Source organism: Strongylocentrotus purpuratus, unplaced genomic scaffold (genome assembly GCF_000002235.5).
Source record: "Strongylocentrotus purpuratus isolate Spur 01 unplaced genomic scaffold, Spur_5.0 spur5_scaffold_10, whole genome shotgun sequence".
NCBI lineage: Eukaryota > Metazoa > Echinodermata > Echinoidea > Camarodonta > Strongylocentrotidae > Strongylocentrotus > Strongylocentrotus purpuratus.
In genome coordinates, this window is record NW_022145595.1 from 10,527,484 (window position 1) to 10,540,167 (window position 12,684).

The window sequence follows — 12,684 nt, forward strand, 5'->3', positions numbered from 1 at the left end:
AATATGCAAATTGAAATTTTGAGTTTGGAGGCCATTATGATGACGTCATGAGTTAATTGAGGATAAAATGAGACATGAAATCATATCTCCGACTCATAATCTATCCAATATGAAAAAATATTAGGAGTTTCTATCTATTCTAAAGAGTTACAATGAATTTTATATAGGCATGTTTTTGCCCATGTATTGTGGATAAAGATAACGCAAATCCGCGCGTGCTGTCAACTTTGACGGACGCTCATTGCGTTAATAAAAGGTGAACAACTTATCAAAATGCTTGGAAAAATGTACCGAATATGGTGACAGAAAAAAATCGGCGATTCTAAGTTGCAAAATGCCAGTACGCGCGAAAACGCGCGCGCATGCGCGTGTGCGTAATTTTTTTATCAAATGCTCCATATGGCCTGAAACGTATGCAAAAAAAATTTGGGATGATTTAGAGCATTTTAATTTTTTTCGCGCGCGTAAACGCGCGGACATAAGCGTACGCGCATTTTTGCGCGCATTTATTGACTTGAAATTGACCGGACGGATATTGAGTTTAATCATGATAAATATGAATGAAAAATGGCTTTCCTTTATGAAGATATGATCATAAGTTGATTTTCACAAAATGGCGCCTGGATGACGTCACGATGACCTTGACTGTCTGAAAACTCACACAGTTCTAAGTTAGACTAAGATCTATCATCATTGAAAGTTTCATGATAATGGCTTTATTCAGTCTTGAGATATCTTGCGAACAAATTCGAGGAAGAATAATAAAAATAAATAATAATAATAATAATAATAATAAAGAAAAATCTTGACGAAATCAAAAGGTGATACGTTGACTTCGTTACGTATCACCTAATAAATAAATAACAATCTTGACGAAATCAAAAGGTGATACGTTGACTTCGTTACGTATCACCTAATGATTCCTTCAAAATTTGCAATTTCAACTTTCGATCGAAAATTTTAACATGATCCCAACATCTGATTAAAAAACAAAGTCACCCTTTTTTGTAGCCCATGGTCTCAGCTATAACATACCCCAATTTGGGAGAAAACAGAGCACACATAAGATAGATAGTGCTCATAGATGAATGCCATGTAGATTCATGATGTGAACGAAATTCACCTTCCATAGACATAACACGCAAATGACGAAAATTCTGACATGTGGCCTTTAACTGAATTTTGTACTATGATGACCTCATTAAAATGAAACTTAGTGAAAAGTGATCTTGTAGAGAATTGCCTTATCTACAACATATCGACATTTCAAAGAGAATCGATGAATATTGAGAGAAATACACTACATTTTCCATAAATACAATGACGTCATAATATGCAATTTTGTATTTTTGACTTCCAAGGCCATTATGATGACGTTAAGATGTACTTAATGGCCAAATGAGATATGAAATCATACCTCCGACTCATACTCTATCTAAATATGACAAAAAAATTGGTAATCCCTATTCATCCCAATGGACTTTTCATAGGCATGTTTTTGCCCATATATGCAATGTATTACAAAAATCGCGCGTACGGACGGTTATCTTGAACAGACGCTCATTCCGTTTTTAATAGTGATAAAGAGATAAACTTGGTATCAAATTGTTCGGAAAATTATGAGGAATATCCTGTCAAAAGTTTTTGCGGAGGAATTATTTTTCGTTCGGCCGTGACGAACGAAAACGCGCAAAAATGCGTGTTTTGCGCGATTTTTTATGAATGCTTATAATGGCCTGAAACGTATGCAAAAAAAATTTAAGACGATTTTGAGCAATTTAAAATTTTACGCGCGCATTTTTGCGCGCGCCTACGCGTACGCGCATTTTTGCGCGCATTTATTGAACTCAAATTAACCCGACGGATATTGATCTTAATCTTGATAAATATGAATGTAAAATTACTTTCCGTTATGAAGATATGATCATAAGTTGATTTTTACAAAATGGCGCCTGGATGACGTCACGATGACTTTGAGTCTTTGAAAATTCACGCAGTTGTAAGTTAGACTAAGATCTATCATCATTGAAAGATTCATAACAATGGCTTCATTCAGTCTTGAGATATCCTGCGAACAAATTCGAGGAAGAATAATAATAAATAATAATAATAATAATAATAAATAAATAACAATCTTGACGAAATCAAAAGGTGATACGTTGACTTCGTTACGTATCACCTAATGATTCCTTCAAAATTTGCAATTTCAACTTTCGATCGAAAATTTTAACATGATCCCAACATCTGATTAAAAAACAAAGTCACCCTTTTTTGTAGCCCATGGTCTCAGCTATAACATACCCCAATTTGGGAGAAAACAGAGCACACATAAGATAGATAGTGCTCATAGATGAATGCCATGTAGATTCATGATGTGAACGAAATTCACCTTCCATAGACATAACACGCAAATGACGAAAATTCTGACATGTGGCCTTTAACTGAATTTTGTACTATGATGACCTCATTAAAATGAAACTTAGTGAAAAGTGATCTTGTAGAGAATTGCCTTATCTACAACATATCGACATTTCAAAGAGAATCGATGAATATTGAGAGAAATACACTACATTTTCCATAAATACAATGACGTCATAATATGCAATTTTGTATTTTTGACTTCCAAGGCCATTATGATGACGTTAAGATGTACTTAATGGCCAAATGAGATATGAAATCATACCTCCGACTCATACTCTATCTAAATATGACAAAAAAATTGGTAATCCCTATTCATCCCAATGGACTTTTCATAGGCATGTTTTTGCCCATATATGCAATGTATTACAAAAATCGCGCGTACGGACGGTTATCTTGAACAGACGCTCATTCCGTTTTTAATAGTGATAAAGAGATAAACTTGGTATCAAATTGTTCGGAAAATTATGAGGAATATCCTGTCAAAAGTTTTTGCGGAGGAATTATTTTTCGTTCGGCCGTGACGAACGAAAACGCGCAAAAATGCGTGTTTTGCGCGATTTTTTATGAATGCTTATAATGGCCTGAAACGTATGCAAAAAAAATTTAAGACGATTTTGAGCAATTTAAAATTTTACGCGCGCATTTTTGCGCGCGCCTACGCGTACGCGCATTTTTGCGCGCATTTATTGAACTCAAATTAACCCGACGGATATTGATCTTAATCTTGATAAATATGAATGTAAAATTACTTTCCGTTATGAAGATATGATCATAAGTTGATTTTTACAAAATGGCGCCTGGATGACGTCACGATGACTTTGAGTCTTTGAAAATTCACGCAGTTGTAAGTTAGACTAAGATCTATCATCATTGAAAGATTCATAACAATGGCTTCATTCAGTCTTGAGATATCCTGCGAACAAATTCGAGGAAGAATAATAATAAATAATAATAATAATAATAATAAATAAATAACAATCTTGACGAAATCAAAAGGTGATACGTTGACTTCGTTACGTATCACCTAACTAGACTTTAATTCGTCACTTAGACGAATGAGGTGATACGTATGATAATGGTTTACATAACGGATAATGCATTACACGATATATTATTTTGCTTCTCCCATTCATATGCTTCTCCCATTATGATCTATTCATATGTCAAGATTAAATTGTGTCTCCTTGATCATCATGGATCTAGGGAAGATAGATTGAAACAATATATGACCTTTGACCCTGTGCAGTAACCAGTTACACATTTGACTCTAATTTACATCATGAAGAACACCTTTTGACGATTTTATCTTATTCAAAGAAATGAAAATGTAATTGATAAATGATTAGCATCATTATGATAATGATGATCGTGATGATCATGATCATGATCATGAGCGCGATCATGACATCTTATTGAAAAAATGAGGGTTGATTTAGATAGCATATAGTCTCAGCTACAACATACTCAAAAATCAACAAAATCCAAGCCGAAATAACGGCGATATTGCTCGCAAAAGACAGGAATGTAGACTCCAGATTTGAGAAAAAGTCATCTCCCATAGGGATTACACGCAAAAAGTAATGGATTAAGTAAAAATAGGGTAATAATAAAGTAAAAAGCGTTATTTATGACATTATTTGCGAATCTACGTGTTTAAATAATCAAAGGAGATGGTACAGTGAAGGTCAAAAGGAAAAAAAAGTGAGAAAAAAAAAGTGTTGGAGACACCCGGACTCGAACCAGGGATCTCGAGGTTTGAAGTCAAGTGCGTTACCGATATACCAAAACATCTCCCATAGCGATTACACGTAAACGGGAAATGGAATTCAGAAATCCTACTTTGCAATTGAAATATGAGCATAATTCTGGCATCTAATCGAAAAAAAAAGTACACACTTTTGATAGCTCATTGTCCCAGCTACAACATATCCAAAGCTCAGCGAAAACAAAGCTAAAACAACGGAGATTTTGCTCGCGAAAGACAGGAGTGTAGAATCCAGTTTTCAGAAAAAGTCATGTCCCATAGAGAATACACGCAAAATGCGAAAAATTGACATGCCTCATTTAATCGCAAAAATACACCATGATACTTTTGTCAAAAATAAAAATTGTGAATATTACATTTGTAGAAAATTGTCTCAGCTAGAACATATCAAAATTAAAAAGAAAATTGATCCATATTTACAGAGATACAATCAATTTTCCAAAAATATGCTGACGTCATAATATGCAAATTAAAATTTTGAGTTTGGAGGCCATTATGATGACGTCATGAGTTAATTGAGGATAAATGAGACATGAAATCATATTTCCGACTCATAATCTATATAAATATGAAAAAATATTAGGAGTTTCTATCTATTCTAAAGAGTTACAATGAATTTTATATAGGCATGTTTTTGCCCATGTATTGTGGATAAAGATTACGCAAATCCGCGCGTGCTGTCAACTTTGACGGACGCTCATTGCGTTAATAAAAGGTGAACAAATTATCAAAATGCTTGGAAAAATGTACCGAATATGATGACAGAAAAAAAATCGGCGATTCTATGTTGCAAAATGCCAGTACGCGCGAAAACGCGCGCGCATGCGCGTGTGCGTAAATTTTTTATCAAATGCTCCATATGGCCTGAAACGTATGCAAAAAAAATTTGGGATGATTTGGAGCATTTTAAATTTTTGCGCGCGCGTAAACGCCCGAACGAACGCGCACGCGCGCATTTGCGCTTTTTTTTTTACCTCAACTTGACCGGACGGATATTTATCTTAATCGTGATAATTATGAATGAGAAATATTTTTCCGTTATGAAGATATGATCATTAGTTGGTTTTCACAAAATGGCGCCTGGATGACGTCACGATAATTTTGAGTCTTTGAAAAGTCATGCAGTTCTAAGTTAGACTAACATCTATCATCATTGAAAGTTTCATGACAATGGCTTTTGCCATTCTTGAGAAATCCTGCGAACAAAATTGAGGAAGAATAATAATAATTTCTTCTATACAGACACAAAATAAATACTAGACTTTAATTCGTCACTTAGACGAATTAGGTGATACGTATGATAATGGTTTACATAACGAATAATGCATTACACGATATATTATTTTGTTAAATGCTTTTCCCATTTATATGCTTCTCCCATTATGATCTATCCATATGTCAAGATTAAATTGTGTCTCCTTGATCATCATGGATCTAGGGAAGATAAATTGAAACAATATATGACCTTTGACCCTGTGCAGTAACCAGTTACACATTTGACTCTAATTTACATCATGAAGAACACCTTTTGACGATTTTATCTTATTCAAAGAAATGAAAATGTAATTGATAAATGATTATCATCATTATGATAATGATGATCATGATGATAATGATCATGATCATGAGCGCGATCATGACATCTTATTGAAAAAATGAGGGTTGATTTAGATAGCATATAGTCTCAGCTACAACATACTCAAAAATCAACAAAATCCAAGCCGAAATAACGGCGATATTGCTCGCAAAAGACAGGAATGTAGACTCCAGATTTGAGAAAAAGTCATCTCCCATAGGGATTACACGCAAAAAGTAATGGATTAAGTGAAAATAGGGTAATAATAAAGTAAAAAGGGTTATTTATGACATTATATGCGAATCTACGTGTTTAAATAATCAAAGGAGATGGTACAGTGAAGGTCAAAAGGAAAAAAAAGTGGGAAAAAAAGTGTTGGAGACACCCGGACTCGAACCAGGGATCTCGAGGTTGGAAGTCAAGTGCGTTACCGATAAACCAAAACATCTCCCATAGCGATTACACGTAAACGGGAAATGGAATTCAGAAATCCTACTTTGCAAGTGAAATATGAGCATGATCCCGGCATCTAATCGAAAAAAATAAAATGCACATTTTTGATAGCTCATTGTCTCAGCTACAACATATCCGAAGCTCAGCGAAAACAAAGCTAAAACAACGGAGATTTTGCTCGCGAAAGACAGGAGTGTAGAATCGAGTTTTGAGAAAAAGTCATGTCCCATAGAGAATACACGCAAAATGCGAAAAATTGACATGCCTCCTTTAATCGCAAAAATACACCATGATACTTTTGTCAAAAACAAAAATTGTGAATATTACATTTGTAGAAAATTGTCTCAGCTAGAACATATCAAAATTAAAAAGAAAATTGATCCATATTTACAGAGATACAATCAATTTTCCAAAAATATGCTGACGTCATAATATGCAAATTAAAATTTTGAGTTTGGAGGCCATTATGACTACGTCATGAGTTAATTGAGGATCGAATGAGACATGAAATCATATCTCCGACTCATAATCTATCCAAATATGACAAAATATTAGGAGTTTCTATCTATTCTAAAGAGTTACAATGAATTTTATATAGGCATGTTTTTGCCCATGTATTGTGGATAAAGATAACGCAAATCCGCGCGTGCTGTCAACTTTGACGGACGCTCATTGCGTTAATAAAAGGTGAACAAATTATCAAAATGCTTGGAAAAATGTACCGAATATGATGACAGAAAAAAAAATCGGCGATTCTATGTTGCAAAATGCCAGTACGCGCGAAAACGCGCGCGCATGCGCGTGTGCGTAATTTTTTTATCAAATGCTCCATATGGCCTGAAACGTATGCAAAAAAATTTGGGATGATTTAGAGCATTTTTAATTTTTGCGCGCGCGTAAACGCGCGGACGAGCGCGCACGCGCGCATTTACGCACGTTTATTGACCTCAACTTGACCGGACGGATATTGATCTTAATCATGATAAATATGAATGAAAAATTATTATTCGTTATAAAGATATGATCATTAGTTGATTTTCACAAAATGGCGCCTGGATGACGTCACGATGACTTTGAGTCTTTGAAAAGTCACGCAGTTCTAAATTAGACTAAGATCTATCATCATTGAAAGATTCATAACAATGGCTTCGTTCAGTCTTGAGATATCTTGCGAACAAATTCGAGGAAGAATAATAAAAATAAACTAGACTTTAATTCGTCACTTTGACGAATTAGGTGATACGTATGCTAATGGTTTACATAATAAAGAATGCATTACACGATATCATATTATTTTATGAAATGCTTCATCCATTAAGATCTATCCATATGTCAAGTTTAAATTGTGTCCCCTTGATCATTATGGATCTAGGGAAGATAGATTGAAAAAATATGACCATTGACCCTGCGCAGTAACCAGTTACACCTTTGATTCTAATTTATATCATGAAGAACACATTTTGACGATTTTATCTTATTCAAAGAAATGAAAATGTAATTGATAAATGATTATCATCATTATGATAATGATGATCATGATAATCATGATGAAGATCATGATCATGAGCGGGATCCTGACATCTTATTGAAAAAATGAGGGGTGATTTAGATAGCACATAGCACAAAATCCAAGCAGAAATAACAGCGATAATGCTCGCAAAAGACAGGAATGTAGAATCCAGATTTGAGAAAAAATTATCTCCCACAGGGATTACACGCAAAAAGTAATGGATTAAGTGAAAATAGGGAAACACTAAAGTAAATAGGGTTGTTTATTACATTATTTGCGATTCTACGTGTTTAAATAATTAAAGGAGATGGTACAGTGAAAGGTCAAAAGGAAAAAAAAAGTGGAGAAAAAATTGTTGGAGACACCCGGACTCGAACCCGGGATCTCAAGGTCGGAAGTCAAGTGCGTTACCTATATACCAAAACATTTCTCATAGCGATTACACGTAAACGAAAATGGAATTCTAAAATCCCACTTTGCAAGTAAAATATGAGCATGATCCCGGCATATGATCGAAAAATGAAGTCACATTGGAGATAGCTCATTGTCTCAGCTACAACATATCCGAAGCTCACGGAAAACAAAGTTATAAAAACGGAGATGTTGCTCGCGAAAGACGGAAATGAAGAATGCAGTTTTGAGAAATAGTCATGTCCCGTAGAGAATACACGCAAAATGCGAAAAATTGACATGCCTCCTTTAATCGTAAAAATACACCATGATACTTTTGTCAAAAATAAAAATTGTGAATACTACATTTGTAGAAAATTGTCTCAGCTAGAACATATCAAAATTAAAAAAAAATTGATCCATATTTACAGAGATACAATCAATTTTCCAAAAATATGCTGACGTCATAATATGCAAATTAAAATTTTGAGTTCGGAGGCCATTATGATGACATTATGAGTTAATTGAGAGTCAAATAAGACATGAAATCATATTTCCATTTCATAATCTATCCAAATATGAAAAAATATTAGGAGTTTCTATCTATTCTAAAGAGTTACAATGAATTTTATATAGGCATGTTTTTGCCCATGTATTGTGGATAAAGATAACGCAAATCCGCGCGTGCTGTCAACTTTGACGGACGCTCATTGCGTTAATAAAAGGTGAACAAATTATCAAAATGCTTGAAAAAATGTACCGAATATGATGACAGAAAAAAATCGGCGATTCTATGTTGCAAAATGCCAGTACGCGCGAAAACGCGCGCGCATGCGCGTGTGCGTAATTTTTTTATCAAATGCTCCATATGGCCTGAAACGTATGCAAAAAAAATTGGGATGATTTGGAGCATTTTAAATTTTTGCGCGCGCGTAAACGCGCGGACGAACGCGCACGCGCGCATTTGCGCACTTTTATTGACTTCAACTTGACCGGACGGATATTTATCTTAATCGTGATAATTATGAATGAGAAATACTTTTCCGTTATTAAGATATGATCATTAGTTGATTTTCACAAAATGGCGCCTAGATGACGTCACGATGATGTTGAGTCCATGAAAAGTCACGCAGTTCTAAGTTAGACTACGATCTATCATCATGACAAGTTTCATGATAATGGCTTTAGCCATTCTTGAGATATCCTGCGAACAAAATTGAGGAAGAATAATAATAATTTCTTCTATACAGACACAAAATAAATACTAGACTTTAATTCGTCACTTAGACGAATTAGGTGATACGTATGATAATGGTTTACATAACGAATAATGCATTACACGATATATTATTTTGGTAAAATGCTTCTCCCATTCATATGCTTCTCCCATTATGATCTATTCATATGTCAAGATTAAATTGTGTCTCCTTGATCATCATGGATCTAGGGAAGATAGATTGAAACAATATATGACCTTTGACCCTGTGCAGTAACCAGTTACACATTTGACTCTAATTTACATCATGAAGAACACATTTTGACGATTTTATCTTATTCAAAGAAATGAAAATGTAATTGATAAATGATTATCATCATTATGATAATGATGATCATGATGATCATGATCATGATCATGAGCGCGATCATGACATCTTATTGAAAAAAATGAGGGTTGATTTAGATAGCATATAGTCTCAGCTACAACATACTCAAAAATTAACAAAATCCAAGCCGAAATAACGGCGATATTGCTCGCAAAAGACAGGAATGTAGACTCCAGATTTTAGAAAAAGTCATCTCCCATAGGGATTACACGCAAAAAGTAATGGATTAAGTGAAAATAGGGTAATAATAAAGTAAAAAGGGTTATTTATGACATTATTTGCGAATCTACGTGTTTAAATATTCAAAGGAGATGGTACAGTGAAGGTCAAAAGGAAAAAAAAGTGAAAAAAAAAAGTGTTGGAGACACCCGGACTCGAACCAGGGATCTCGAGGTTGGAAGTCAAGTGCGTTACCGATATACCAAAACATCTCCCATAGCGATTACACGTAAACGGAAATGGAATTCAGAAATCCTACTTTGCAAGTGAAATATGAGCATGATCCCGGCATCTAATCGAAAAATAAAAGGCACACTTTTGATTGCTCATTGTCTCAGCTACAACATATCCGAAGCTCAGTGAAAACAAAGCTAAAACAACGGAGATTTTGCTCGTGAAAGACAGGAGTGTAGAATCCAGTTTTGAGAAAAAGTCATGTCCCATAGAGAATACACGCAAAATGCGAAAAATTGACATGCCTCCTTTAATCGCAAAAATACACCATGATACTTTTGTCAAAAATAAAAATTGTGAATACTACATTTGCAGAAAATTGTCTCAGCTAGAACATATCAAAATTAAAAAGAAAATTGATCAATATTTACAGAGATACAATCCATTTTCCAAAAATATGCTGACGTCATAATATGCAAATTGAAATTTTGAGTTCTGAGGCCATTATGATGACGTCATGAGTTAATTGAGGATAAAATGAGACATGAAATCATATTTCCGACTCATAATCTATCCAAATATGAAAAAATATTAGGAGTTTCTATCTATTCTAAAGAGTTACAATGAATTTTATATAGGCATGTTTTTGCCCATGTATTGTGGATAAAGATAACGCAAATCCGCGCGTGCTGTCAACTTTGACGGACGCTCATTGCGTTAATAAAAGGTGAACAACTTATCAAAATGCTTGGAAAAATGTACCGAATATGATGACAGAAAAAAATCGGCGATTCTAAGTTGCAAAATGCCAGTACGCGCGAAAACGCTCGCGCATGCGCGTGTGCGTAATTTTTTTATCAAATGCTCCATATGGCCTGAAACGTATGCAAAAAAATTTTGGGATGATTTAGAGCATTTTTAATTTTTGCGCGCGCGTAAACGCGCGGACGAGCGCGCACGCGCGCATTTACGCACATTTATTGACCTGAAATTGACCGGACGGATATTGATCTAAATCGTGATAAATATGAATGAGAAATTACTATTCGTTATGAAGATATGATCATTAGTTGATTTTCACAAAATGGCGCCTGGATGACGTCACGATGACTTTGAGTCTTTGAAAATTCACGCAGTTCTAAGTTAGACTAAGATCTATCATCATTAAAAGATTCATGACAATGGCTTCATTCAGTCTTGAGATATCTTGCGAACAAATTCGAGGAAGAATAATAATAAATAAATAAATAAATAAATAAATAATAAAAATCTTGACGAAATCAAAAGGTGATACGTCTACGTACGTATCACCTAACTAGACTTTAATTCGTCACTTAGACGAATTAGGTGATACGTATGATAATGGTTTGCATAACGAATAATGCATTACACGATATATTATTTTGTAAAATGCTTCTCCCATTTATATGCTTCTCCCATTATGATCTATTCATATGTCAAGATTAAATTGTGTCTCCTTGATCATCATGGATCTAGGGAAGATAGATTGAAACAATATATGACCTTTGACCCTGTGCAGTAGCCAGTTACACATTTGACTCTAATTTACATCATGAAGAACACCTTTTGACGATTTTATCTTATTCAAAGAAATGAAAATGTAATTGATAAATGATTATCATCATTATGATAATGATGATCATGATGATAATGATCATGATCATGAGCGCAATCATGACATCTTATTGAAAAAAATGAGGATTGATTTAGATAGCATATAATCTCAGGTACAACATACTCTAAAATCAACAAAATTCAAGCAGAAATAACGGCGATATTGCTCGCAAAAGACAGGAATGTAGAATCCAGATTTGAGAAAAAGTCATCTCCCATAGATTACACGCAAAAAGTAATGGATTAAGTGAAAATAGGGTAATAATAAAGTAAAAAGGGTTTTTTATGACATTATTTGCGATTCTACGTGTTTAAATAATCAAAGGAGATGGTACAGTGAAGGTCAAAAGGAAAAAAAAGTGAAGAAAAAAAATTGTTGGAGACACCCGGACTCGAACCAGGGATCTCGAGGTTGGAAGTCAAGTGCGTTACCGATATACCAAAACATCTCCCATAGCGATTACACGTAAACGGGAAATTGAATTCTGAAATCCTACATTGCAAGTGAAATATGAGCATAATCCCGGCATCTAATCGAAAAATAAATGCTACACTTGTGATAGCTCATTGTCTCAGCTACAACATATCCGAAGCTCAGCGAAAACAAAGCTAAAACATTGGAGATTTTGCTCGCGAAAGACAGGAGTGTAGAATCCAGTTTTGAGAAAAAGTCATGTCCCATAGAGAATACACGCAAAATGTGAAAAATTGACATGCCTCCTTTAATCGCAAAAATACACCATGATACTTTTGTCAAAAATAAAAATTGTGAATATTGCATTTGTAGAAAATTGTCTCAGCTACAACATATCAGAATTTTGAAGAAAAACAATTGATATTTACAGAGATACAATGAATATTCCAAAAATATGCTGACGTCATAATATGCAAATTGAAATTTTGAGTTTGGAGGCCATTATGATGACGTCATGAGTTA